The sequence below is a fragment of the Athene noctua genome, chromosome 7 (genome assembly GCF_965140245.1).
Source record: "Athene noctua chromosome 7, bAthNoc1.hap1.1, whole genome shotgun sequence".
Lineage (NCBI taxonomy): Eukaryota > Metazoa > Chordata > Aves > Strigiformes > Strigidae > Athene > Athene noctua.
In genome coordinates this window covers 33,340,598-33,367,487 of record NC_134043.1, presented here as the reverse complement: position 1 = coordinate 33,367,487, position 26,890 = coordinate 33,340,598, and the positions used below count along the sequence as shown (strand labels likewise).

The 26,890-nt window shown below is 36.8% G+C and overlaps 1 protein-coding gene across 2 annotated transcripts in view; it reads right to left on the bottom strand.

Annotated features, from left to right (window-relative positions):
• ZNF804A (zinc finger protein 804A) overlaps nt 1–26,890 on the bottom strand; it is a 150,885-nt gene that overhangs the window by 41,446 nt on the left and 82,549 nt on the right. Inside the window, exon 2 of one of the 2 annotated variants that reach the window (XM_074910596.1) lies at nt 25,932–26,001. The exons of the other annotated variant lie outside the window; for it this stretch is intronic. The gene's annotated coding sequence lies outside the window, so the exon portion shown is untranslated. The remainder of the gene's footprint in view (nt 1–25,931; nt 26,002–26,890) is intronic. 2 annotated transcript variants of the gene reach the window in all.

The following is a 26,890-nucleotide window of genomic DNA, read 5'->3' as shown; positions in this document are numbered from 1 at the left end:
TTTCAGGCAAAGAAGTTTCCACCAGCAGTGACCCCACTGGTTTACTGCTTCACTGCACTGGGTGAGGATGGGCCCAAGGAAAAAGTGGTGTCCTGAAGACCCCTACATTAATGGAACATCAGAGGCTGAAAAAAACCCACTCTACCTTTACTTTCTCTTCAAGATTACCTGCCGACAACCAATTCCAACCAAAACACTTGCTATGTACAAGAGAGCTAATCAGTATTCTGCTATGTGCATACTTGAAAATGCTATTGAAGACATGCAAATAATTATAAAACTAGTTTTCCAGCTTCCTAATAAACACACAGACAGTACTTCACATTTAGATAAACACCCTAGCATTAAGATAAATAACACAGTGCAATTAGAAGGAAATAGCAAAATTTATTCCAATTAGTACTGTTGGCTTCCTAGTGCCATCCTCAGTTTTTCAGAAACGCCAAATTTGTTAGCCGTACATCTACTAATGCAAACAGCTGAATTCCACACCGCCTGCAGTAAATGGAGTGAGATGGATGTGAACAGGGACAGAGCTGGACTCAGTGGAGAGCAAAGCAATGCAGAACAGTGTCCTGCAATGTTAAGATTGAATTAACTTGAAAGAAAGCTTATGATGAGACAGCAATTTGTTATCAGATTTGTCTGTCTCATTAACTTACTTAAAGCACTTATACTGTATAATTACTTTTAACTGGGACTCAGAAAATCACTTGATTGGGTTTTTTTGCCATTAAAACTAACTGTTGTACATAGATCTGTAGAATTATTTATTTATTTATTCTAGTGCTTTAGGACCTACTTCCAGGCAGAGCATGCACTTACAAGGTGGGAGTGCTGGCCACAAATCTTTGCTTGGATACTTGTATTAAGAAGGAACTCTTCATCAGTGCTTTATGAGAAAGCATGGGTATAGTTATAATGGAGAAAAATTTATCTACCCCATCTCTAGCACTAATCTTTTTACATCCATACAAGGCAGAACTGAAAAAGGCTTTGCTGTAGAAAAGAAAGAAGGTTTAACTCTAGATAATATCTTCTTCACTGAATATTCATCACCGTTTAATGATAAGCAAGGGAAGAAGGAGCCTGACATTAATCTCCTTTACTCCTTTGTGTTAAATAGTCCAGTCACACACTTTAATTAGAGCAGAATTTTGATTTAAAAACATCCTGACGTTGGGTTTTTGGCATTTAATTTCCTTATAGCAGGCATGTAGACATCTAAAGATCTTCATAGCTACTTAATGTAATTTCATTGACAGGTAAGTGTCCAATGTAATTAGACTCTTCGGGAAAATCAAGTTTTTCTATTTGATCCTTCCAGTGACACACTAAATTAAATGAAGTGCCTTTTAACCCTGCAGAACTTGCAGCCCTGGAGATGGACTGAAAACCCCTGCTGAGCACAGAAACTGAGCACTGGAACAAATGTCAGTGTTCAACAGCCCTTAAATCCAAGGGGTATGACCACGTCTTTTGTAAGGCGTTTCAGGACCTAAGGAAGGGCAAGGGATTGGGTGAGGGCGAGTTATTTATTTATTTCACTGCAAGTTAACTAACAGACAACTGACCGGCTGCTATTAATTCGTATTAAAAAGTTGCTCTAGAAATATTCAAGTTTTAATATGTTGGTGAAATTAGTTTTTGGTCTAGTAAAAATTGCCAGTAAAGTTGGCCAGGGCATTGCAGTAACAGAAAATTGGACCCCATCTTATTAAATTTATTTAATTTTGAGTGTATGATTGATCTATGGGACAACTTACAAATGAAAATCTGCATACCTTTTAAGGATGACAGTTCTTGGTGATTGTGTTCAGTTTTCCTAGCTTTGGCTTCTGTGCTTGACCGTAATACATTCTTTTTGACAAGATTTTTATTGTGATCCTCCACAGTGATTTTTTTTTTTTTTTTGCAAAGTTTTCAAAACTATTTTTCCTGTGTTTTCTCTTTTCTGCTTCTACTCATATTTTTAAAAGACTTTTTTTAAGGAAAGCAAAAAGGAATATAATAATGTTTGAACTGAAATAAAGATGTTTCTATCCCATTTTGTTCCTCTTAAGAACACAAATTCTCCATGACTGGTTAAAATTATATTTTGTTCTACTTTCAAACAAATCTGCAACTTTGTTACTCACGTGTAAATTAATGTCTCAAAAATGTGAGCATTATAATTGCCCTACTGAGGAAGTTTCAAACTGTACTTTAAATTCAATAGGTCCACTGTGTTTTCACAGCCAATGTGTTTGTTCGGAGCAGGGTGCTACTGAACGGCACATAGTGCCTACTGAAGTAAGTGCTCCTGGAAATCCCCACAGCAGGCTCAGTGATTTTTCTTTACAGACCCTTTTACTAATTCCATTTTACTATGGCTTTCCAGACCATTAAACCTTTTCATGCAAATTTACTATCTTTTTATAGCTTCAGGGACCCATCACAACTAGCCTTACATTATGTGCTTTGAAGTTATGTGCCATGAGCACTTAAATACCCAGCCACTGAAAAAGAGACCTTAGAACTGGGCCAGGTCTGAAACACTTCTAAGCAGATTTGTGTGCCTGCCCAGCAAGTCCTGGATGCAGATAGAAAACAATTGTAGCTGCAAACCTGAAGGACAGTCTATTCTGATATATAGCTGATGGTCTGTATCAGCTTACCCCACCGGAAAAAGCATTTCCTACACAGACATTTCATTATTAAATGGAACACATCCTGTAGGGCTGGATCAATGTACTTCTAGTTTTAGCTAAAAACCACCGCCACTACAACAACAAACCCCCAAACCACTAGAAGGTGCTCTCCTGAGAAGCTTCAGTTGTCTAATTATGAATATGTATGAGCTTAATATTTGCATTGTCATGCCGCAGAACCATAGAATGGTTTGGGTTGGAAGTGACCTTAACGATCATCTAGCTCCGACCCCCTGCCATGGGCAGGGACACCTTCCACTAGCCCAGGTTGCCCACAGCCCCGTCCAACCTGGCCTGGAACACTGCCAGGGAGGGGGCAGCCACAGCTGCTCTGGGTAACCCTCTAGTAAAGAATTTCTTCCTTGTATCTAATCTAAATCTAGGCTCTTTCATGTAGATTTTTTATGATGCAGTATGATACAGTAAATACTCACTTTCCTAAAATTAATCCCAGTGTTACCACAATCAGAAAAAGACGTCATCTGAACACACAAAAAAAAGTGGGGAAAAAAAGCATAATTTGTTCTGGCATCTTTAAATAATTCAAATAAATATTTTTATTCAGAAGCCCAGAGAAAGTTTGTCCTAATGGGAAATGGAATTAAGTTTAAATTTGCCATAGAGAAAACGCCTTGAAAAAATCCTTCTAAAAATTTATTCTAATTTTGGGTTGATTCAAAATGCTCATCACAAGCAGTAATCGAGCGTGATGAAGATGCTCAGTCTAAATGAAAAGACAGCAACGCTATGTAGACAAAAAGAAATGAGACTGTAAGAAAAACGCTTTGCAAACACACAAACAGGCTTTGGAGATCCTGTTCTTCCATTTCTGGGATTGTTTTGAAAGCTGCCAAAGTGTGAAAAGAGCCCTGCAGGAGCCCTGATTTACCTTACCAGATCTACGCTAGCTAAATTATGAGTGACCTTATTGCAGTCTTAAACCCAGATATAGCATCTTTGAGATGAGATGGACCTGGTTTTTGTTCTCTCTGAAAATATAATACAAAATGCTGCAAACTTCTAAATGGCCCTAGGTTAAAACAAAAAAAAAAGCAACAGTGGGGGAGAGAAAGGAGATTGGAGTAAGTGTAGCTGCTGCTGAAGTAGCTGATTATATACGAAATACAGTAACCAACGACCCATGGCAAGTATTTTTTTTTCCCAGTGACGTTTTCTGCACTTTTTTGTGTGAGAAACAAATGGCAGATGGAGCATTTATCATTGCTATGACCCTCAGATATACAAAAAGTTATTTGAATAGATGCAACTCATGAGAATAGCTACTTTATGTGAATGATAATACTTAAGATTTGAAGACTCCAGGCCATAAAGCTGGATAGCTGATAGTCAATAATTTCAATAAAAGGGAAAGACAGCAGAAGCTTAATAAAATTACCACTTAAGGCTCATAAGTGCATTAAAGCCTGATTTTAACACCAGCTCCTGCCCAAAGGGGAGAAGGAAACATTTTGGTTGATTTGATACTATTCACTCATTTTGGAAAATGGAGAGAAAATGAAGGACTGTGGTACAGCCATGTGTCAAGATGCACTGTTGAGCAAATGCTTCTGAAGTTGAGAGTGTCAAATATAGAAAAGGAACGAGAAGGTATTTTTATTGATCTCTTCACTCTCTTCCTACCCAGGCAGGTGTTCAATAACAGGCAGCCCTGCAATGAGGATAACCAAACTCAAACGTCTTACGTCCAGTATCTGTACAAGAGCTGATGGAAAATACCTAAAAATGACTGGCAATTACCACCAATGACATTCCAAGGACACTCTTAAAACAGCACTGGGCCTGTTGCTGTACTCTGTACCACTTTGCTGCCAGCAGCGCTGTATGAGTGATGCCTTTCGTTAGGAGATAAACACACAAAGATGAAGCATCTATCCGGCACTGCCCATAATCATTAACTGTGTTCAAAGAGATGCAGAGAAAATAAGCCACATCCACAAAATAGTCAAAGCTTCCTTAAAAATATCATACCGAAACCTACACATTCACATAAACGATACACTTAGACTGACACTTAGTCACACTATTCCATTTTTCTTCATTTTCTGTCCTGTTTTCTGCATAGCAAATTGTCAAAAATCCCTGAAGATGATGAACAATGCAGAGAATGACATGTTGTTATGCTGTCAGGTAATGTGTTTTAAAATATGTTTTCAAAATACACTCAGAAAAGCTCAGGACCAGACTACAGTTGGAGGTCTGACTGAAGTTCAAGGGACTATTCCTGCCCATGTGTCACACAGTGCAGCACTCGGACCAGCTATTGGAAAGGGAGATACCAAACCACAGACCCGATGTGTGCACTGTTGCGACACTTGTCTTGACTTTTCCTAATAGAAGAGATATTGCAAAAACCATCAGGTCCAGTCTGAAACTCGGGTACAAAAAGTATTCCACATACCTTACTGATCATTTCTATTAGAGCAGGGCCTACAGGTTCTCATTGTTTCAGGGACTCTGAACAGAATATAAGACATCTTTAGAGTCTCCAGAAGTTGAAGTGGTACATTATAGGTACCTCCTCCCCAGTAGCAAGGCCTCTCCCCTATGCCTAGCTACTCTTCCTTGGTGACAGCACACTTGTTTGCAGGAGCATGCATTTATTTATACCAGCAAGCTGATTTAGGTTAAAAATACTTCTTCAGGAAAACAAAAAAAAAAACAAAACACAAACAAACAAAACAAACCTGGATCAGTTCACATATTGGGCTGAGCAGTGTTCAGCTCCATCACCACCATGCCAGAACAAACAGGGTGGTTGCATGAGATGTGGAACAAGTGAGAAAGCTGGCTAAGATTGACCAACTCTATTCTCTAGGGGGAATCAAAGCTAATAGTAAAAGTCCAAAAGAAATTAGTGCAACAACCAAAACAAAAAAAAAAGCCTCCTAATGTTGGGTGCCCTAATAAATGTGCATTTTTAGGTTTCCATAAACCATAGATCCAAATTATTTAGTCTTCATGAAAAAGTTGCTATACAGTTGTGAACTGCTCACCAGTTACACAGAAGCATGACCTTGAGGCTCAAGGATCCTCTGATATAACTAGAAAAAAAGACTGGAAGGGAGGAACAATGGCACAACACTCTAGATAGAAATGTATATTGAGGAGATGCCAGCATTAGTGGTGACCTCAAGGCATTCGGTAAAAGAAACTGATTTCTTGCATACAAGTGCTGATTTTTTTTTTCAAAGGCTTCATATTCTTGGATTATTCAGTTCTTTCTTAGCCCTAAGCCACCCCTGCCTAGTCAAAAGTTTTCACTTTTTAGCTGAAACGAACTCCAGCTGCCTTGAAGAAACAAACAGCAGAAAAATGCCCCGCACCGTGGAAACTGCTGGATGCACAACAGGCTTTTCCAGCAGCAATCATTGGTGGAACGGATGCAAAATTCTGAATCCACTAATAATTTTTTAAAAAAACCAACTGTATCTGTGATATTGTTGATATAGTTAATAGTAAACCAACAAAATCTAATACTGACGTAATACGGTTACTTAGAAACTAAAACTGACATTCTGGATACAGAGCTTAGCAAGGCCTACTTAAAAATTTGATCCTTAAGTAGCAGTGAGCAGACAAAAGGGTATATATATATATTCCCAAACTTTAAAGGTCTTTGTATCTTGGACTTTGTTCTTCAATAAAAAAGAGCTCAGCCAGCAACTGCAGCAGCAATCTGATTTCCTATTGTCTTGAGTTTCAAGAATAATAGCCTCACACTATACTGAAAGTACTCACACGCTACCTAAATATCCTCACGTGCTACATAAAGTACATACCCGTAGTAACTGAAAAAGATTTGGGAAACTATCAGGCCCGGTTCAATTTTACAAAGAAGTGACCCATAAGACCCCGTGAAATTAGGTAAAAACGGTGTTAGAAAAAAAATGTCAGCACAATGGAGAGCCTTAGCCTGAAGTCTAAACTCAAGGGGGTTTTAATCCTGACCTTACCAGAAAGAAGTGTCAAGATTGTCTTTCCTGCTTTTGGCTTTTCTGCCAAATGCTCGGAGAAAAAAGAACACAAAAGTGGTGAGAGCTGGAGGTGGTAATGCTGGTAGCAGCACACCCAGTTCTCTGCTCCCCCACCAATATTCAGCCCTTTGCTGCCTCTCCCATGTGAGAGCACAGACAACTCTTTTGGATCAATATTCCTGTAGGATTTTAAAATACATTAATATAGCATGGGTTTATCACCCAGAAAAAATTACATACTAACACCTTGTTTCTTAAAATTGTGCTAACAATTACAAGGAATCTTCCTATTTATTATTATTTTTACATATTTATTGTATGTATCCTGGGCATCCAGTGAAAAAATAACTGTATCTGGAAACTGAATTCCATCATACGATAAAATATTTCATTATGAAGTTAGATTAAACTCTTTTAACCACTCCAGTCAAGCAATTTATTTCTTCCAAACAGGGTGGAAGGGTACCCTGCAGAGGATGCTCATGTTGAAGTTATGTTGAGATGCTGCCAGGAGCTGTTAAATGAAGACAAAGCACTTAGGTTTTTTTCTTCCAATTTCATCCACAACAATGCAGATGAAGCTTTTATACATTCATTATTTTTAATGGTTTCATTTTAAGCATTGTTTTATCAAAGTTTTTGGTGTGTATTCTGATCCCTTTGCATGTCATATTTCACAAGCCAAAGGTTAAAATTATATGTTTAAATATACACATATATGTGTATAAAAATAAAGTAGATGGAAACATCATTTATCATCATTAACCTTGTTTCTATTCAATCAGTTTTATCTACAGGAGCACCTTAAATCAAGTAATGACGATGTCCCTGCATACAATAAGACTGTGCTGATAGCAAAGGAGCTCAGTCAGCTCTCGTAATATGAGTCAGCAATTGTTCTGTGATATCTTTAATTTGCTACAAGCTAAATCCTCTTAAGAGCACCCGCTGAAATCCAAAAGGTCAGACAGAAAAGCGGCAGAAAATCAATACTGACAGCTTCTGTCACCCTCCACAATCTATATAGCTCTTTCTAAGCTAAATTGCTTCTTTCTAATCTTTCTAATATTTGGCTGCTTGAGTGTTGCTAATGTAACATTTAAAAAAAAAAAAGAAGAAAAAAGAAAAAAAGAGAGAATTACTTTCCTGAAGAGAAAGTTGTGACTTTTAGCACTAAAAATCAGAACAAAGCAGTTCTTGGTTGGGGTTTGTGCAGATAGTGTTGTGATCAAAGTTGTATTTTCATATAGACTGTCCAAAGCCACAACAAAATGACTGACTGCACTCCTTTATCAGCTAGAACACTTTTGAAGTGGGTTAGTCCAAAATTTGAAAGAGAGATTAATACAAGTTAGCCCATTTGATTTTCTTATACCTCTTTAAAAAGTGCAGTTCCTTTATTTACATGTTTATAAGGGTTAAATATTAAAATGCAGTGAAATAAAAATGCCAGAAGGCTTTAGATAAAGCTTTAAAAATGGTTTTCTTGCCTCCCGTATTTTTAATTATGAATAAATACCAGCACTAATAATCAATACGTGCAACATGGAAGAAAACATTAATTTTTCAAGAAAGAGGTTTTAATATGAAGCAAAGAAAAGGTCATTCTAATCTAAATCAGATTAAAAGTAAAATAAATTAAACATCCCTTTAACTTTGATATGGGAATTTAACAGGTGCTGCAGCTGTTAGCAATCTTCTATGATAAAAAAAAAAAAGCCTTAACAACAGTAATAGGAGAAAAATACAGATTTTAGCAGACAGGGAATGACAATTTGTGTCCTTGAAAAGAACGCTGAAAATACATCAAAAAGAATCAATGCTCAGTGGTATCCTGGTTTTATTTGGAGTCTCTCATTCAAAATGTGAGACACGTCTGTTGATTATATTATTCTTTCTGCATCCTGAATTTGTGAGGTTTTTCAAACGTTTTTTCAAGATTGTGCTTCTGTCCCCTTAAAATTGGGTTTTATAGTTCAGTAATCACAAGTGAGCAACTGATGAAAATAAAAAAAGTTGTGATGGTGGTCACTGCTTTAGATTTTTAAAATATTTCTGTTAAGTGTTTTCAAACAAGCTACTGAAGTACTGATTTTTGTCTTTATTAAAAGAAAACCTTTCTTGGAACAACTTGATACAGGATCTATCTGCATGGAAGCATAAGCAACTGCAATTAGCAGAAATGAAGATCAAGCCTATAATACCAACATCTCATCACATATAAAAGACCCCCTCATGCCCATAACCAATGATGCTCCCCAAAACTAGCTCCAGCCAGCCAATCACCTACACCTCCTGGCCTCCAGGTCACCTCTAAAAGACCTGCTGACCAAACGCCTTACCAACAGGAATGGAAGGTCAGATTCCTAACTAATATAAAGCACACAAAACCCTGCAACATGGCATGACATGGTTAAGTTATGTACTTTCCCTTGCTGACTTCCTTTAGAACTTACCAAGTATTCAGAATTGTCACAAGACTCATTAGGAGAATAACCTATATGAGACTGACCGAATCTGACACTTTAAGATGTTAGCATTGATGCTATATACACACATACGTTCTCTACAAATGGACTATTTCCATTTTAGAAATATCTTACCAAAGGAGGTGGATCTAAAATCATTGCTGTGAATATTGGCTGGAGAGCTGCCAGTCAGAGAGGGACCTGGGGGTGTTGATTGACAGCCGGCTGAACAGGAGACAGCAGTGTGCCCAGGTGGCCAAGAAGGCCAATGGCATCCTGGCTTGTGTCAGCACTAGCGTGGCCAGCAGGCACAGGGAAGGGATCTTACCCCTACTCAGTACTGGTGAGGCTGCACCTCGATGACTGGGTTCAGTTTTGGGCCCCTCCCTACAAAAAGGACATTGAGTGACTCGAGCATGTCCAGAGAAGGGCAACGGAGCTGGTGCAGGGTCTGGAGCACAGGTCGTACGGGGAGCGGCTGAGGGAACTGGGGGGGTTTAGTCTGGAGAAGAGGAGGCTGAGGGGAGACCTCATCGCCCTCTACAGCTCCCTGAAGGGAGGGTGCAGAGAGCTGGGGATGAGTCTCTTTAACCAAGTAATAAGCAACAGGACAAGAGGGAATGGCTTCAAGTTGTGCCAGGGAAGGTTTAGACTGGATATTAGGAAGCATTTCTTTGCAGAATGGGCTGTTAGGCGTTGGAATGGGCTGCCCAGGGAGGTGGTGGAGTCCCCATCCCTGGAGGGGTTTGAGAGTTGGGCTGACATAGCACTGAGGGATCTGGTGGAGTTGGGAACTGTCAATGTTAGGTTAATGGTTGGACTAGATATCTTCAAGGTCCTTTCCAACCTAGTTGATTCTGTGATTCTGTGAATAACAGCTCTTGGAAAAGCAGTAGGAAGAAGTAAAAATTTTCACTCTTTTCTGTTTCTTGAGTCCAAGTGTTCAACTCCTGCTTTAAATGGCAATTCAGCTGCTGAGCACAGGGCTTTTAATGTTGACCTTGCATGCTTAATTTTAAAGGCAATGAGAACAGAACAATTTAATAGAAATTCATTGACCTTTTAAAAAGCTTTCCTACACCATTTTCTCTCATAAATTGGTAAAATATTTACTAGCATGAAGCTTTTACTTTTTCCATTAACAAATACTTTTTACCCTGCCTACTTGATTCTAGTCATAACATTCCTTACAATGTAACTATATGCTACACAAATAATTATGAAATAAGGTATTTTTAAATTGCATTTAAAAGCAATAGAGTCACGAAGAGAAGTAGCAGGCAAAATAGTCCAACAGTATGTAAGTGAAAATGCAAATTCTTTTAACGTATATTTAAATGGCTGTTTGCATAGTCTCAGAGATCCCCAGGTCTAGTATTTCTTGCTTCAGGCTTTATTCTGGGCAGCCAAGCACTTCAGAAGGATGGGCAGAGAGGAGGGCACAGAAGAGCTGACTCCCAAGAGATGTCATCCCACACCCAAGTAACCAACCCCTAATAGCCCATCCACTATACTTGAGGGCCTAACCATTAATGAAATAATATCTAACCACTTCTAAACAATTAGGTTACCACTTATGAGAAGATGTGATAACTAGTCACATCAGTGGGATTAATTTCTACCAGTGGTAGAGAGCCAAATAAACCATGCTGGGAGAAGTTCCCAGCAGAAAGACATGACCTGGCTCATTCCCACAGGTCCATGGCTGGTGACTAAAGCAAGAAGATACTGACCTTAATAAAATACTTTTTTTCCTCGGTATCTTCTGAAATTATGAACAGAAGTTCATGCATACATCCCCAACACATTCTCCAGTTTTAGGCAGCAGGACCCATATAGTAATGTTCTTGAAGAAAGACTTAAATAACATTTGCTGTCCAACAAAACATGGAATTTACTCCCTCAGTTCAAAAACTTTCTTATATTGAAAAGTTTGTGTTCTGGGGTTTTTATGTTGTTGATTTGGTTTTGCTTCCTATCTCTGGAACATTTAAATAATGTTTCAAATAAATCTCTGATTATGTAACTCAATATGGTTTCAACGATGAAATTTCAAATCTTGTTTCTTCTCCAAATGTGATATACTTAATTATATATATGTATGTATGTATAGTTGTACCTCTGTTTTTTCATTTCAGTGGTTCTTAGTTTTCCCACACTCACACAGGTTGACATTTGGTGAAGAATTTTTGAACAGAGAATCATCGCACATATGTGGCATTTATTAATGCTAGAAGAGACCTCAAAACTTTCCTGCAAGCCCTCACCTATATTAATGTACATCACACTAGCTCTGCCACTGCACAAGAGGACCAGAAGACAAATCTATCCTATTGTACTTATTTTTTCCAGTGACAAAGAAGTAGCTCAATCTACTGCTGAATGTTATTGACTTCATGTGAACAGAAAGGTGACATCAGTATCATAAGTGAGCTAGATCAATAGAAAGGCAGTCATCAAACAATCCAACCTACATACAAGAGGAGCACATTAAAGACACTGTAAAATCAGATAACACTGATTTGATTGAACAGCATGGAGGAGAAAACGTGATGTGTTGGGCTAACACTTAACTTCATTAACAAATTTAAACCCATACTTTTCAGATTTGATTATCAACATAGCAGTTTGGAAATACAAACCATCACAAAAAAAAAAAAAAAGGTGCATAGGATCTTTCCAGCACTATGTAATTAAAAACAAACATTGATCACTTGACTGTTGAAGCCAGAACCTCTGTCAAATATAACTTTATTGAATAACAAATTCAATTTCAAATATGCTTATTCTTTTAAGATTAAAGCATGCTGTATTACACACACAGAGCTACATACTCAACACAAGTGGAAAGTATTCATTACAAAAGCAGTCATGCTTCAGTGACAGCAATTACCATCTCGCACTTGTTAAATGCTACACAAAATGAGATGTGCTTCAGATGGTTCTATTTCAGCCCACCTGACCTGACTCAAACTAATGATGTACTGCCAAAGATACACTTACACAATAGCCAACACCACCAATTGATTACCATGTGGTCTTTCTATGGGTTTTAGTAAGAAAACATCAGAGTGAATACAAGTAACATCTCTGATTTTACTTAAAATAGAAATAATCCATGCTTGCATTCATCATGGAAAAGCAGTTTAATAGATTACATTTCAAAGATGTAGCTTAGAGCCATTTTAAAGACTCAGTTTCAGATTGGGCATACTCCAGGTTTATAATCTTGAATTAAATATATAAACAACAGTTTATTATAAGTGATATCTTCAGGATGAGAATATTTTCTTATTTAAAATTTGTAAATACCAACACTAATAGTACCTAGAAAAATGGTTTGAACTTGTGCATATATAAGGGCACAATAACATTTTATCCAGCTTCCTCTATTCATGCCAAAGCAATCGTTCTCAATAGATCCTTTCCATCTGATTTAGCTATTTATGTTACAGGCTGCAAAAAGCCTTTCCCAAAAACAGGGGAGGAGAGTCTGAGGACTGCCATGCTCGAGACATCTGTCACTTTTTCTGTCAAGGTTTTAAAAGAGCTCCAAGCATGCTACAGCTCTCTTTAAAAATGACAAGAGAAAGCATTGTATGAATGAAAGGCTGATTAGCTGCCAAAACTCACCTGCAAAACAGCATTTACCTTTCAACTAATTAAAGCACAAAAACTAGCTGTCTTCCTAGCTGTCTTCATAGGGCTTGTACATTGCTGGGCTCTTGGGTAGCTTTTCTGAAATGCAAACCAATCGAATCAAGGAGGTCTCCTGACAATCTTTCTTCCCTCGTTTCATGTACATTTATAAAGCCCACTGAGGCTGATCTTCCTTGCCATTTATATCCAGGTAATAGGGGAGAACTAAGGGCTATTCTCTCAGCTGCTGCCTATTTCAACTGTTTGGCAGAGCACAGGTTTTTGTCCATTTTGAAGAGCAAAGAAAAGCTTCTCAATAGAAGACGACAGGCTGAACTAGGGCAATAAAAGTGCTGATGAACCACAGATACTGACAATACTTTCTTTAGCATAACAGATTTGATCAAAATTGATAAAATCCATAATATTTAAAAAAAAAAACAAACCCCACAACCAAACCCCAAAACCCCAAACTTATAACCTCCCCATCAACAGGATTTCTGGATCACCAAACATTTATAATGTTTGCATTTTCTTCTCAGCTCTGTATGTAAGAAATTCTATTTAGGCGTTTAAATAACTTCTGTGTTTGGAAGCAAATTCTTTCTAAATGGCATTGTCTATCCTAAAGAATCAGATCTCTCAGATAAAGTTTGTTCCTTGATGGTAAATACAGACATTCACATTTGCAAGTACAATTTGTGTCTCATTTCTTAGTCTACATGTGAAGGAAATATCTAGAGCAAAACATTCAGTTCCTAAAAGACTGTCCAGCCCTAACATATAAATAGCATTTTGGTCAATAATACTCCACTGCAACATGATTTTCACAAAAACAGTAAGCAGGTTAAGACTCTTATGTGAATTTACCTTTCTGAAGGCAACCTTAAGACCCAATACACGCTCCTTTTGTTGCTTAAGATGGGATATTACATATTGGGGAAAATAGTTGCAGTTTTGGGAGCTTTAAGATTACATACCACTATAGCATGAGGCTATATTCAGTCAAAAGTAACAACCGATTTTGTTTCAGTAGACTTCTGTGTAAGCTCCCACAGGATCGTGTAACCTCAATAGTCTATTTTAAAAGATGTTATTGTGTTGAAAGGCTGATATTTTTCTGAAATATTTCTGAAAGGGCATTTTCTGTTTCCACAGAAGTACTGAATGCTTGTATTACTACATCACCAATATTTCTTTCATAGAACTTGTTAAATTAACTCTATTCTAAAACAGTAAATTCAGTCAATATATGGCAGAGTTTTACAATCCATTCCTCCACAGTTCTCCCTGGTCTGGAAGTTCAGATTAATAATCATCTGGCTGAAAACTTAACTCTTCTACATTTTGTTTTCTCTGTTCCCCTGACACTATGTGCGTCTTTCATACCTTAGCTGCAGGAGATTTTACATTAGACTACAATACAGCTAGAAATTGGTGCAGCAAGCAATTTAGATCTGATCACGCTGATGCCCCACTCCATTTGATGTGTTTGACCTTGGTAAGAAACAAGCTGACAGGCCACTGTCTTTAACAATGGCATTGATGAAATAAGGAGGACCTGCCTGCTTCAAAATATGTTGGGGTCAAGTGGTGTGGGGGAGGCTGATGCACATAATCAGCTTTGGGCTATTTGCCTCAGACAGCTACACTCATGCTTCAGAAACTACTGTTCACCTCTGGTCATTTATTCAATATTTGTATTTCTAACCAAAGCTTAAAAGAGACCAAGCAAGCATCTTGAAAGCTAAATCTAAATGAGTAATTTACTATAAGAACACTTCTTGTTCCAAAGCAAACATGTTTTGACATGCTTTATGACTACCAAATTACAGCTAATACACAGTCAAACTTGAGAATGTAAAACTAACTGGCAAAAGGAAATGGAGAATTTGTTATCCCTTTTCTTTCTCCCTTCCCCAACCTTTCAAAGAAACACCATCACAAAGACTAAAGGCAAAGAGAAGCGCAAGAGATCCCCCATTCAAATGCATGGCCCTTGCTGAGAATCAGAATGGCACTGAAAGTCAACAGGCCTTGCAAAGCATAATAAGATTCCTCCAAATGAGATTTAGAAAAGCACTGAGGAACCCAGAGACAGATATCCCTCATGTGCCCAGCTACAAATACACCTGTCTCATTCTTTTCTGAACTATCAGCTTGGAAGTGAATTTGAAGTTTTTCTCAATAACCTCTAAATCAATGTAACCAAAACACAGCAGACTAACAAAGCTACATCTTTTTACTGGGACCAGTGCACTGTCTATTGCTTCCCCAATTCAGCCATGCCATTCTCCTCTGCCTTTATTCCAGAGAAACAAAAGGGTAACTCTGCTGCTTTAACAGTTTATGTGATTTCCTAGGTACAAGCTGAACAACTAATATAAACGTAGTTTGAATCTAATGAAAAAACCATAGCACATCTTCAAAACCTTGAATTTCTTATTTTTTTTCTTCCAAAGAAGGGCAAATTTTTCACTTCTTTGCTTCTGTATAATTATAATCTTCACATGATTTTTGTATTAGAATAAAGTTTCATATCAGCTGAGAGATAAAGGGAAAAATTTATCTCTGACAGCTACTCACAGAAGCTGCGAATCAGCTTTCTTAAATGGATGTCATATGGCAAATGCTAAAATTCATTGTGGGATGACTACGTCTGCAATTTTATAAGAAAAGTCTGCCACTTCAGTGACTTCAATAATGACGGTAATTTACATCTATATTGATGTAACAACACAAGGCCAGTAAGGTCCATCCACTGGGATCAGGACTGTGCAAATATACAGAAAAGGACAGTTTGCCTTGAAGAGAGAGATCTCAACAAACCACGTATATCCAGTCAAAAATGACATGAATCTTCAAGTACATAGTGATGTAACAGTGAAGTAACCAATCAGAATAGTTTCTCAAGGAATAAAAGATACAATCAACTAATATGCAATTTCTAATTACATTTAAAAAATCTAGCTAAAGACCTAACGCTAGAAGAGGTCTGTTGTGCCATATTGGTAGTGGTTTTTTAGTGACATCTCTCTTTTTTTCAAGAAATCTGAGAGCTTCTGAAGCATCTGGAGGTAGCCCCCAAAGATGGGATTATTACAGCTGTTCTTACAGCATTGCTGAGAACATCATACAGCAGTTCCTACATCACCACTCTTACATCTGAGAGTAAAAAGGGAATATTTTATATGAGAAATGCTGGTACTGCTGCCAGCTTCTAGAGGTCATAATTGCCTCCTGCATTTAATCAAATGTTTTTGAAATAGGCTGTGGTTTCGTTGTTTGGCTTTTTGGGTTTGTTTTTTAAATGTGAATATTTAAAATATTTTTGCACCTAGCAAAAGTAAACATCAGTTCTGGGCTGATTAGAATCTTGTACTCTGCTTTTTATCATGGTCCACAAACACTTCCTAGAGCCAAAATATAGAAGCAAACTAGACATTGTCCTGTGGGGTGTTCTCAAAGGTCACAAATTTGGAATTTGAGTCGAAGTGGTTTCATCCTTAGAAAAAAAAACAGCCACAGATTCTACCTTGGTCTCTGCAGAAAATCTTCCTTTGTAGAAAACTAAGGAGCTTGGAAGCCCTCTCTCTGTCCCATTTAAGTATCTATACACAGACATAAAAGGTAATTATTATATTACAATTTTGTCACTGCAATACAGGATTTTGGTCAACACAGATTGACTGCCCCTTAATATAAACTGAAAATTGCACACACAGTTGTCACACACATCAGCAAAGCAAAAAAATCCAAGCACCCAGGAGTCCTTCAAGACATTTAGGTGGGATGGACCATGTACAGTCTTCCAAAAAGCAGTTAAAAAAGGACTTAGATGTACAGTCTTCCAAAAAGCAGTTAAAAAAGGACTTAGGAAATCAGGACTGAAGGCTCTGGCCCCCCACCACAGGATATGTGTTACTGGATTTAAGTATGTCTTCCCTCTAGTACTTGGGATATGCAAAGTATCTTCATGAAGATATTTTTAAAATGTATTTCACTCTGAAGGTATGAAGAACCTACACTATATAGCTAATACTTGTCACTCTGCTCATTTCCACCTAATACTATTTCTGAAACACACAAAATCAAGTTCCCACTATAGTTTTTGAGATAAGCTTTCCCATCTAGCCGTACAAGATGAACCTGACCTTGCAGATCTGCAATACACAGACAGAAGTAGTAATGTCATCCTTTTCCCCTGCCATGTTTAGTTCAGAGGAACCTGGGCAATAAGCCCTGAGTATTTAAGATGCAAAGATACACCCAAGTTTCCCTAAGCATTTGTAAGGGTGCAGTCAATGGTAAACGAGGTACAATCAGAATACAGGCTATGTGAACAAATACAAACAAAAAGTAGGTATTTACATCTGGACAAGGACACATCTGTCACTGAACTGACTATAAACTTAAGGCTTGAATGTCATGGCTTTGTTAGGAAGAATTAGGGAAGAATAAAATTCCAGCTTCAGTTACTGGGCAAATATATCAGCCTGGTGTTGGGGCTTGGGGCGGAGGGGGTTTGACAAATATTTTATTTACTTTGTATAAGAATATAATTTTTATGAATATAAACATTTGCTTGAATTAACTATGGTAGCATATCAAAGTAGGGAGAGTATCCAGAGTAATTTGTTGGATGAGTGGGTATAGTAATAATTTCTATCCATACATGTTAACTGGTTTTAAAGAGACACACTCAAAATTAAAGCATAGATTCATAGAAAGCTGAAATTCTTCTATGTGAAAACAGATGCATGTTGGTACAACAGATTTACTTGTGGGAAAAGTCCAATTAATAATTACATTTCTACTATAAAGTCTTATGGGAGAAATAGATGCTTTTGGTCAAAAGAATAGTAGCTCAATTGAAAAAAAAAAAAAAAAGACATGAAGTACAGAGAGAAGGAAGTAGATATTTCTTATTCTACAGGACCCCTAATTTTGAATCTTCTCCCAGATCAACCTACTACCTGGCAAGTAGGGAGACATGAAATAAAAAACCGTGATGCTACAGTGGCTAAATACCTGCATAGTGGACAGAACAGTGATCTGAATTTCCCAGTGCTCTTGTAAAGTTAATATCCCATTATAGCAGTGTTAATGAACTCACTATCAGCTTCCATTCTTGTAAAAAACCACTTAAAAAATCTAAGGATACATCTAGGGCATGCAACGCCAGCAACTTGAATAGCCAGATGGAAGGAAGGGATACATACTATACAGGTACTTTCAACAAATAAAACTACATTCTCTTCAATAAAGAAGAGGATATGATGCATATATTCTTTGAATCACACCTTTTACCAAAGAGTACATGTGTATCTCAATCACTCATATTGTGATGTAGCAAGAACTGCCAGCCAGAAGGAAAAAAACCTAGCGAGTCCTAACCTCCAGTCACATTTCTCCAGTGCTCTAATCTCCATAAAAAATTGATTTAAAAAAGAGTTAGTTTATTTATTTGTCTCCATTTTTATTTTTTATAGATAGCAGAATTTGTAATGACCTCTAGAGACCTCAGAAATATACTCAGCAAATTATTTTGGTATTTACAGCTTATTTTTCTGCATTTTTCTTCTCTGGAAACATAACAGATAAACAAGAATGACTGTCCTCCAGTTCTTAGAAAAATTGAATCTGAATGGCAAGTATTTAAAAATAACAAACCCCAGGTATTTTATAGAATACACATGGAAAACTTAGTGATTATGCAAGTCATTCAAGCAGCTTTCAGTGCTCTGCAGAAGTACAAATGGGAGTGTCATTAGTTACTATTCGGTGAAGTCACTACACCCCAAATGACAAAGGGTGCCACTAGTAGGTTCTGCATCAACAGCCTTATGTTATGTCCTGTGCACAAGAACAAAAAAACCAATCCCAGTTTTGAAGAAATAGAGACAAACAATGCAAAGAAATTACAACTTTATGGTATTAGGAGAAATTATTCTCTTTCCTCATTTTTTACTTTTTTATGGGGACAACACACAATTTGGGGTAAATTTACTCTTCAGAACTAAATGGCTGAGGGTTTGGGGCTTTTTTTCTTTTGTTTTCCTGAATTTGTATTTTGGAAATTGTCCCTTCATTGGCTTTTTTATGTAGTTACTGTAGCAATGCTGTAAGTTACTCTTTTATCCTAGAATCACATTTCAGTCTTTTCACTGGCAAGTCTCTAGTGCGATAATCAAGAGTTGAGTTGTTCCTTGTACAAATACAAACCTGAAGTAACTTCAGCTGAGCTTCTCCAGCTTTACTCCAATGGAAAATTACATTTTGACACCTGACCCTAAGTATTTTAGACGCTGGTTCATTTTAATCTGATTCCCCAGGAGAAAAGCAGTGTCAATAACATGCTTAGAGCTACGAAGTCATGTCAATATGCATTGTGCTGCATAATTGGAATATCTCAATAAAGCTATTTCTAAACTACAGGCAGGCAGTTGTGTTTCTAATAATATATTCAAGGACTTACTGATCAACATATGCTTAATTTACTCCACAGGAAAAAAGGCTTTTTAGGGTAGCTTGAAAACGCACAGTTCTCCACTCCCACCTCTGCTTCTGCTTTTCTTTCACTCACTGAAATATATTGAGCAATTAAGCAGGTTGCTATATTTGGTGTGTCTAAACTTCACAAGTTGATAGCATAATGATTTTAATAGCTACTTTAATTGTAACATTGTGACAAGTTGACACCCAGGGTTTGCATCCTGCAATTTGATTTTTCCAGAATTCTTTTGTTATGCCTCAGGAATAGTAATATGATTAGGAATAATTTCTTGATAGTGCTTCTTACTTTTAACTTTTTTTTCCCCTTCTTTTTTCCCCATTATTAACATTGCAAATCTACTAAGTACAGGCACTCTGGTATGTATTGAAAGTTGACTCTTCTACAAAGATTCTTGCTTTACCAAAAGGAATGAACTAACATTACTAGAGGCATACAAATCATCATGTAGTCATAGCCTCTGTGACAATATGACCAGTAATACACATCCACAATAATAGTATTATAAAATTTCGGTGCTATAATATCAATAAGCATCTCAAAGAGCACTTGCAGAATCATAAGCATCAGGATCTGGCTCCCCTCACAACAGCCAAGACCCACACCCCAGAAGGCAAGGAATCACCATGTCCCTTTGCCCTCAAAAGAACATGAAGCAAAATATTCTTGAATGCTTTAGTCAACATAAAAGCTAAAACGTTCAGTAGACTCATGTATAGAAACTGGACTCTTGACTCACATGTAAGGTGGCCTCATTTTTTGGTCAGAAAAAAGGAAACATCACAGGAAAGATGTGAAATGGTGCTTAGCTGTATGGAATATTTCAGAGAAATACCAATGTCCTATCAGATGCTGTGTATTGCTACAGCCCTCAAATACGTATTTTATGTATTATTTTTAATTTTTATATTTTGTTCACTACTTTTCCCAGTTTTTGTGGATTTTGATACAGCCTTACATTTTGAAACCAACTCTCAAAATTCTGTATGTGTACTGAAAATAACTTTAATTGGAAGTGCAGTCTTCAGAGAATTGGTATTTAGCACATTTCAGTAAACTGCAGCGAAGTTTACAAAGTGTGTTTCACTGATGCATTTTAGATGAGAATGAATGGACATAATATATTCCATATTTTAAGAGTGTGCATAAAAACCAGGGAATCACTAAACAATATTCCCAATGCAAACTTTACATATCCGTCTTTGACATGTTCCTGTCTCTGAATCATGTTAAAAGTTCTTAAAGCCGACAGTCTTTACATTGGCTAAGTCAGACGTGTAATTTTGTTGAGAACTTTGGAGTCACTGAGCACCATTTAATGAGATGTCTGGTTTGCAATGATTTTATATAATACAGTTATGACTAAGAAGACTCATCTATTCATCTATTTTTCAAGACAGATAAATCTTCATTGAATTTACAGTGTCAAACTTCCTCACATAAAAAATCGCTATAATTTCAAGATTGTATCAAAAATAATGTAGCAAATTCTGAAGGAATACTAATGATATTCATTGAAAGCATCTTTCCACCACCCTGATTTTCATCATCCTTAATTATCGCAAAAAGGTAGCTGAGCAATCCTTGGTGATGTGTATGAAGCTATGGAAAACATTTTAAGATCTTTAACTACAGAATATGTATCAGTGTTTTTCTGTATCCAACCTTGAAAAACTTACGTCTCTGGTAATGCCAGAATTTTTCTAGAAGACAGAGAAAACTGATAAAAAGTACTTGGAGTGCTTTTATGCCATTTTCATGTTTAAATGAAGATTACCCAGGGCTCTTTTATATGCAGTATCTAATCTCAGAAATTAGAAAAACTCATATTCATTTAAGTTACACTGGGAAAAGTGCAGTCTCCAGGAAGTAGCATTTGCTAGTTGCGTATGATGAAACGGTCCTCCAGTTTAAATTTTTGTCACATAATGTTTACATTTTCAGATATTCTTATGGTATTTCATTGCTGTATTGAAAATAATCAGGCAGGCATTAATTACCGCCTTTAAACTGTGTTGTAACAAACAGGTATGGAAAACACTTAAATGGTTCTCCGCTTTAAGAAAAAAATTATTTTTTAACACATGATGGGATTTGGTTACCTAAACCTAGAGATGAGTTGTGCTTTTGTTTCTCTAGAGTGTCTATGACATGACAGGACCTACAATACACCCGCACATTTCCGAGCAGTAGCTGCCAGCCAGACAAAATATTTTAGAGCACTGAATACATTAGATTTTCTATTTATCAATAGCTAAATCCACCCATGTATTTAATTTTTTCTTTGGAAGTCAGTTAAAAATATTTCTGGCAACGCACAAAGCTCTTCTTGACCTACCAACACTAAAGAATTGGGAAGAGGACATTTGTCTCCAAATAAAGAATTGTGCACAATGTCCTGAAGCCCCTTGCAACTAGGGTTATTCTCTTTTAACAGTCTGCTGAGTCTAGATGAATTTTTCCTGAGACTTTAAGTAGAGCTTCTGACTAGAAAATGACTGGGCTTGCTAGAGGGAAAGGTAAAAATATCTTATTTTTAAATTTTGCTTGAACACACTCTCCACTTACCTTTTGCAATAAATATATTAATGCCAATATACAGCAAATATTTTCAGAAGAACCTTTCAGAGATTTGATGTCCTGCACTTTGTATAATATTTATCTTGGCTTATAAATGCAATAATAACCACCTCCAGTAACATATTTTTAACAGGTGAAGTCTCAAGTATAAACTCACACCCCATGTTTTTATCTCAGAACTGCAAATCTTGGCAGTCAGATGAATTTAGACCTTTTGCAGTAGTGTCTGTTTAAAAATGTATACCACTTTCGGTCTAAACCAAGAGTTACAGTTAGATTGCTCAGCGGTTTTGTTCTGCAAAGTCTTGACTGACTGACACAAACTTCCCTCACACACCAATGCTCTTCGCCTCAGGTAGAAGGCAAGTGCTCATCCCAACTGCACGGAAGAATACCCTTTCCACCTATCCTTCTGCACTCCAGAACACGAGTGTCAGGTAACAGTCACATTTCAAATCCCCATTTTTTTTGTCTCAATGGCAATTTAAAACTACTTCCTGTTCAGCCAGATCTAGGCTAAAATTCTCAGATCAAATAAAATTTCCTGTTAGCATAAATAATTCAGCTAAACACTTAACACTGATTTCTCACCTGCTGTAGAATTGCCATAGCAAAGAACTGCAGTGCATTTAAACACTAAATTCAACCTATATCCATGCACTGCAGTGATACCCACTCTATTATCCATACATTTAGAAAAATCTAACTGATCTCTTTGTTCTTTAAAATGCTGTCACCCCCCCTCCCCCAAATGAATACTGCAGATCTACTATAAAAGTACAGATTTCTATTAAAAAAGCCTGTATGTATCAGAAAGAATTGGGGCTTCAAGTACAAGTATGAATAGTAATTCAGCCAAGAGACTAGCATTTGTGTGCTTCGTTAAACAGTGGGGACTAAAAAGGAAATAATTACGTATCTTGTAATCTCAGAATCACTGAGATTGTACTGTTTGTCTTGAATAAAGTATAATATATAAAACCTTTCCATTTCAAGATGTAAGGGTATTTAAAAGTATGGTTCTCTAACTGAAGACCTTTATCTCTGTCCTCCTCCAGGAATGCACCTGTGTATCTATCATGTTCCAACAACACCTGCAACTGCATTATAGCCTAATCATGAGTCTGCTACAGGTGAAGGGAGAAGTAGCCAGTCACTCCTCTAATGCTCAAAACCATTAAGATGGAATAAAAGCAGAAGATATATATATAGTGGAACTCTCAGAACACATGGTTAAAAGCAGTATTTGACAGTGCAAAGAAGATGCAAAGCCTTACAATCAATGTAACATGTTACAGGCATTGAGACTATAAATTAGAGCTCGGAAACAATATGATGGCTGAATTTCATCTAGGTAATCTAGCTGCAGCACTCTGAATTAATTGAAACCTATTCAGACTAACATCGTTCTATTTAATAGCAAGAGACTGTGGCTATGGCAGGAGTATAGATCAGCATCACACCGCTAACAACTGCAAGATTCTCGGGACTGATTCCTGTGAACTGATGGGCACCAATCTTAGTGAGATTATTCATGGGGGTAACACCATTTACCTGTTTGCAGGGTCAGATCCACAGGCTGTAAGAATAGTCTGTGTCTAAAAAGAAATGTAATAACAACATATTTTAAAATACTCTAGGCCGCAGGTCTAATTATTATTTCAAAAGGTTACAAAAAAGAAATATATTTTGCCTTGCACAGCAAGTAGTGTGCAGTTCATCTTCTCGTAGCTACAGACAAACACATTCAGCATATCTGGTTGCCACTATCGATCAAAAAAGTCTCTTTATAAGTAAAAGAAAATACCATACAAAGGAAAGAAATCATTACAAGTAAAAGATCCACCAATTAATTTGCTTCCATCAATAATAAAACCTTGCTTATCTGAGTGCATTACAGGGAAATGGCTGAGAATCATGGAAGCTTGAGCTTCAGCTGCTTGGAGACTAAAAGCTATAAAAAAAATATATTTACATATATATATATAAATATTCAACAAGAAGCAAAGGTTGCACACTTCTCATATGCATTTATTGTCACCTGTGTGTGGGTAAGACTTCAGACTACATCACAGTGTACAACTCTAGAGCAGCATGTCAGAAAGCCTTTTGTTTGTGCTACCTTAGCACAGACTAATAGGGAGGTAGGAAAACACTGTGCATTGCAACATTTCTTGTTCTGCTCTTACATCCTTAATTTCAAGGATTTAGAGTTATGCAGGAATTAAAAAAAAAAACATCATCACAAAAGACTTGGCCCTCCCTCCAAGCCTGGATTACTTGAAATATGCAAGTGAGGAAATTGTGTTTGCCTTGCCGCGGAAAGCTGATTAATTTGTTAAGAATTCAGGCCCTAAAACTCAACCTCACAAAGAAACTGTATGGATAAAAAGAAGCGTACTTACAGAGTTTATTAAATACTTTAACTGTAATGCTATGCTGAGCAACTAATCATATTAGGCATTTAAAATAAAGATACTGTATCTAGATTACAATTTTAAATTATGACTCTCTTAAGGTGAGAGTTACATCAAGGACTTAACTAAACTTTGAAGGAAAATTCCAAGGATTTTCTTTAGCCTAGATTACACTGTGTCTAAGCTTCACAGAAAACCTTTTGGTTTTATTTTAACAGCTTCTGTCTTCTAGCCTGTAACACATTTTCATTAGATGCTTTCTTTTAACAAAACATCAATATCCCATAACAAACATGAAGGAGTTGTTCAATGCTGAACTCGTCCAACATTATATTTCACTAAATCACACACAGATTTATTGGTGGATCCTAGTGTTAGTTACAGACAAAAGGAAGTATGCAAATTTAGACTAACAAAAGCAGAATATGATTCAGGATCAACATTAAAAAATGGATTTAAGTTCTGAAGGTAGTTTGACAGTGACATTTTCTACCTTCAGAAAAACTTCCTGAGGTAGCACAAGTGGATGATATTTTTGAAAGAAAAGCAGAAGAAATTTTTTCCACAGATGAGAAGTTAAAGATGGTGTTCCCTTCCTCTTACTGGCTACAATGGCCCACTTCACCTACGCTTAATATGCTCTGTGTGCAGGCACAAATCAAGCCTGTTCAGCTCCTAAGCACTAGGATAACACATATAATGGCAAGTGTAGCATCAGGCAAATACAATCTAAATGCCAGGAAATAGTAGAGAAAAAATACATAATTTGTCATATGTCACTTTCCATAAAAGTTTTTAACAGGCTGGTACATATAAAGCATGTGTTTATATATAGTCATATTTAGACTATTTCACATGAGGCACTTGCAGACAAGATTAACCTAAGCCGACAGCTATGCTTTAAATGTTTAGGCACTCTGCAGGAGAAAAAGACTATTGACAGAACAAATACAGCCTCATATTTCATTACATCTTTGAAACTGCAGTTATCTCCCAAGACAAAAGCTTCTTCAGTAGAACAGTACCACTGTGGTGGTTTGCTTTATGTATATGAATTTGGTTTAGGGACTGCAGAGTCTCTATTTTAAAAGCTACAAATAATATTGGGGAACAGAAAAAAAAATAAAAGCACTTGGAACATATTTCTTCCCTTTATAGAGTAGGAAACTCAGAGCAACACCCCCAGAAACTCTTGGGGAAGCCCTTTGATTCCTCCAGCCCTGCAAGAGTAGAAGTTAAAAACGGACTGGATGGGACAGAGAATTCAGTCCTGCGCTACGTCAAAACCAAAGCAGTGAATATAGCAATAAAATGAGAGCTACTAAAATGGCAAATACCAGTTTGGTTTCAAAATTTTCATGCACAATAAATTAAAAGATAGGAGAAGCAAGTAGGAATAGGCAGACAAAAAGGAATTATAGAAACAGAGAAGAGGTGGAATAACTAACAGCAGGAGCAGGGCAAAACAGAGGATGTGATAGCCCAAAAGGAAGACGAGGCGACACAGTAATCTTTCTGCTCAGCTTCGAAATAGCAAAGGGACTCTCAGGATAAGGACCACTGACCATTCAGTACATACCAACAGTCACCATGATGCAATATCCTGTATTCTGCATTGGGGTTCCTACCTTCTATTCTTCCTTGTGTTCTTCCTTCTTCTCTCTTGTAAAAGTTGCAAGAACAAAGGTTGTCAATCCTCTATAAATAGAAAATGAAGGCATCTTTTCTGTTAACTTCATTCTATTCCAATTAGTCTCACAAATTGACCTGGCTTCCCTGCTTTTCTTCCTAACAGTATTAATAAAGAGAAACCTAGGAAACTTTCCTGAGCTGAGTTAATGCCTGGGGAATTAGTATATTTAATATGAACAGTTCAGTGAGTTTAGCAAGTCTCTAGATAATTGCCTTCAGCAATGCTTCCAACTCTTCTCTCCCGAGTCTCTAACATTAACAACATAATTCTGTATTTTGATTTCTAAAACAGTACGTTCCTTTATTCTCAGAGTTTCCAGACACACATACACAATCACTACACTCTACTGAAAGAGATCCCAAAATTATAATGCTGGGTTTGTCTTTTTAAAAAAATCCAGTCAGCTATTAAAAAGATATTAAAATAAAATAGAAGAAAAAGGTTACATCTCCAAACTTTGAGAACTGCATTTTTAATATATCAGAGTACTTTATTCACTTTACAAACACCTGCAATATCCTTTGTTGTATGTTGCACTTACACATACTAAACCTCATCATTTAGCATTATTATAATTTATTGCTGATTATAACCATTGCTAAATCAATGTAGAACATTACACTCTTGACAAAAGCAGATGTCTTTCTTTGTATGAACATCCAAACACCTCTGATGTATTTATTTTTGGAAACACATTCGAGAACACTTTTCTGAAAAACTGTAGGCTATTTTAATCCATATTGTCTTGTAGAGTATCTCCTTATCTGGCTGACAATTTTTCTTTAAGTGAAACACAGAAAAATATCGCTATATTACATTTAGGATTGCACCTTAGAAATAGCTGGGATAATCAGATTATCATGGTACTAGAATTATATAAAACTTGGAATTTTT